The sequence below is a fragment of the Rosa chinensis genome, chromosome 6 (genome assembly GCF_002994745.2).
Source record: "Rosa chinensis cultivar Old Blush chromosome 6, RchiOBHm-V2, whole genome shotgun sequence".
Taxonomy (NCBI): Eukaryota; Viridiplantae; Streptophyta; class Magnoliopsida; order Rosales; family Rosaceae; genus Rosa; species Rosa chinensis.
The window spans coordinates 39014445-39018491 of NC_037093.1; positions in this window are offsets into that span (position 1 = coordinate 39014445).

Here is a 4047-nt window from a genome sequence, read left to right on the forward strand (position 1 = left end):
TCCAGGCGGCGTCCAAGCAGCCCCTGGTTGAGTGGGAGCTGAAGGAGGAAGTGGCGGGCCTCCAGAGGGACTTGGGACAGACCCAGGAGAAGTTGGCTGACGTCGAGCGGCGTCTGACAAAGGCCTACTGCGATGCGGCGGATGCCAGGGGCAAGCTGAACGTTGCCATTGAGCGGCACCTGGATCAAAATGAGCGACGCCAAGCTGGAGCAGGATATGTCTCTGGTGCGGGACCGGGTGACTGCGAAGGAGAAGAAAATTGAGATCCTTCAGCGGGAGTCCGCCGCTAAACAAGCGGAAATCAAGCGGCTGGAGGGTGAAGTCGCTCGCTTGGAGGCCGATGGAAGCCGTGCTGCGGCTGCCGCTGTTGAATCGTACAAGCAGTCGGCGGAGCACAAGAAGGCGCTCAACGACGCAACCAAGGCCGGTGCCCTGGCCAATGTGGAGATGTTGCGGCAGAGGGGCGCCATTGACTGGGCTAAAGCTGCAATGCCGGTAGTGCAGCCGAGTAAGGAAGCGCCACCGACAACAAGTACCGCTCCTACCACCGCACATGGTCCCGGAGTCTGCTCTGGTAGCGGGGAGAGTGGCGAGCCTCCAGAAGGCGGCTCCCAGCGGACGCCTACGCAGTCCGAGGCGTCCCGTGCTGGGTTCTTGGCTGCCCACACCCGGGCGGATGGCACAATAGAGACTCCCAGTCCCACAGCCCGAGGGTCCGACCAGACGAGCCGCTCCGATCCTCCCCAGGCCGCCGGTGGAACTGTTGATGGTAGCGGGGCCGACCTGACAAACCCTGCCAACCCCGCCAACCCCTAAATAGGAGTAGGACAGTTTTTTTTTGTAGCCGCTGAGGCATAAATGATGTAATTCTGTTTTGAGAAATGAAATTTGTTGGCACCCGAATTCCAAGTGTTTCTTTTTGTTTGTGATAATGTGTGTGCCGCTAGAAGTCTTGATAATTGCTTTTGGTCATGAATGAAATATTAAAGGAATTAAAATTGGTCCAAGTGCACAATGTTGCCGACGTAGTCCGCTGACTGGCGTTGCCAGTTGCCCTCAGTGCTAGACTTGGTAACAATGGTTTGAATAATTCCTCGTTTCATTGATAGCTGTCTGAACAGCGTTTACAAAAGCGGGGTCGTACCCGTTGGGTAGCTTCCCTTAGCTAAATATTGAACAAAAATTTAGCTACGTCAAGATGCTCTTGGGTAGTGGTATGACTATTTGTAGTAATACCGAAGGTGTTCGGTATTCCAAGGGTGGGTCGTTGTGACGCCATCCTTATCCATTAAGTAGAAGGTGCCCGGGCTAACGACCTCTATAATTTTGTATGGACCTTCCCAAGTTGGGCGGAGTTTCGTTGGTGGGGGTATAACTTCTTTCATTACCCAGTCCCCCAGTTGGAGGTTGCGGGCCTTAACCCTGGCGTTGTAGAAACGTGATACCCGCCGCTTATTCTGGAGATTGCGCAAATGGGCTGCGTCTTGCTTTTCCTCTAGTAAATCCTTGTCGAGGTTAACGCCGTCGCTGTTGGTCTCGGGGCAGTAACCTTCGACCCTAGCGGTTGGTTGGATTACCTCGATAGGCAGGACAGCCTCGGTCCCAAGCATCATACAAAAGGGGGTTTCACCTGTGGCGGAGGTTGGGGTTGTTCTGATGGCCCACAGAACCTCCGGGAGCTTCTCCGCCCACAAACCCTTTGCCTCATCGAGCCGCTTCTGCAATAGTTTCTTGATTATCTTGTTTGCCGCCTCGACCTGACCGTTGGTTTGTGGATGGGCGACCGATGCAAAACGCATCTTGGTGCCCAGATTGGCGGTGAAAGAGATGAGTTCCTTATTGTTGAACTGTGTGCCGTTATCTGTGATGATTGCATGAGGGACACCGTAGCGGCAGTAGATGTTCTTCCAGAGGAAGTGGATTACCTTGGCGGTAGTTATTGCCGTCAGTGGCTCTGCCTCTATCCACTTGCTGCTGTAGTCAATGGCGACAATGATGTATTTGAATTGACCTTTGGCGGTTTGGAATTTTCCCATCAAGTCCAGGCCCCACGTTGAGTGAATCCAGGGGCTGACGATAACCGACAGAGGTCCCGGCGGAGCGTGTGGAAAGTCTGCAAATTGTTGGCATTTCTGACAGGATCTTGATATCTGTCGGGCGTCATCACCAAGCGTAGGCCAAAAGTAGCCTTGTCGCATTGTGCGATTAGCCAAGGATCTGGCGCCTGAGTGATTTCCGCATTCCCCGCCATGTATTGTTGCCAGCACGACCTTTCCCTCCTCTGGGGTTAGACAACGAAGGTTGGGGTGAGTGAATCCCTGGCGGTAAAGTTTGCCGCTCTGCATGTTGTAACGGGTTGCTCTCCGCTGGAGCTGCCGCGCCTTGATCTTGTCTTCTGGCAATGTCCCGTTGCACTTGTATTGGATAATCTCGTCCATCCAACTAGGATTGGCCTCAATGCTAAAGATCTCCGCCAGGGTTTTGGTGATGCTTGGCCTGTCCAGGGATTCTACCCTTGTGTCTGCTGGGCTCTGGTGTGGTTGGGCGGTTGCCAGTCTTGCCAGTGAATCAGCCTTGGCGTTCTTTTCCCTGGGTATTTGTGTGATGGTGTGGAACTTGAATTTCTTGAGCAGCGTTTTGGTGTATCCTAAGTATGCCGCTAACTGTTGATCCTTGGCCTGAAAGCTGTCGTTGACCTGGTTAACGACCAACTGAGAGTCGCTGAAGATGTTGACACTGTCGGCTCCTGAATCGATGGCGAGGAGTAGGCCGGCAATGAGTGCCTCATATTCCGCCATGTTGTTAGAAGCTTTGAAGTTGAATTTCAACGCATACTCGACGTTAAGCCCCCGCGGTCCTGTCAAGATGATTCCGGCACCGCTGGCCTTGGCGGAAGCGGAACCATCCACGTGTAGGTTCCAGTCCGATTGTTGGGGTGCCGGCTCTACGGCCGTAGCAATTTCTGTTCCGAGCGGTATATCGATCTTGGTTTCGGGCTAACGCTCGGTGAGCTCAGCGATGAAGTCTGCCACCGCCTGGCCTTTCTTGGCGGTTCGTGGTTTGTAATCAATGTCAAACTCGCTGAGCTCAATGGCCCACTTGCTGAGGCGCCCCGAATGTTCAGGGTTCTGCATAACTTGTCTCAGCGGTTGATTGGTTAGCACATTATTGTATGGGCTTGGAAGTACTGGCGGAGGCGTCTGGCGGCAACGATGAGTGCGAGAGCAAGCTGCTCTAATGGAGAATACCGTGCCTCCGCTCCATTCATGCCTCTTCCGGCATAGAAAACTGGGAGCTCGTCCTGGTCCTCCAGCCGAACGATGGCGCAGCTAACCGCCGACTGAGATACCGCTAGGTAAATGTACAATGTTTCTCCTTGGACAGGGATGGAGAGGAGCGGTACTGCCGCCAGGTATTCCTTCAGGCCTTGGAACGCCGCCTGGCACTCTGGGTTCCAGTCGATGACCTTCTTGTGGGTTGTTTTGAGGACTTTGAAAAATGGGGCACACCTGTCGGTCAGTCTGGAGATGAATCGAGACAGGGCGGTTAGCTTGCCCTGGAGGCATTGGACGTGCACCTTCCACTCTGGGTCCTTCAGGTTGAGGATGGCCTGTACCTTGTCAGGGTTGGCCTCGCTGCCCCGTTCACTGACAATATATCCCAGAAATTTGCTGGTGGTGACGCCAAAGAAACATTTCTCCGGGTTGAGGCGCATGCCGTAGGCCAAGAGGATGGTTATTATGATTTTCAGATTTGCCACATGTCCGCTGGCCTTTATACTTTTGACCAACATGTCGTCTACGTAGACCTCAATTATCTTGCCCAGATGTTCCGCGAACATGGCGTTCATCAACAGCTGATAAGTTGCCCCAGCGTTCTTCAAACCGAAAGGCATCACATTGTAACAATGTAGGCCTTTGTCGGTGGTGAAGGTGGTGCATTCCTGGTCGTCGGGATGCATCCTGATCTGGTTATAACCGGAAAAAGCATCCATCATGCTGAGAAGCTCGTGTCCAGCGGTTGCGTCGACGAGTTGATCGATGCGAG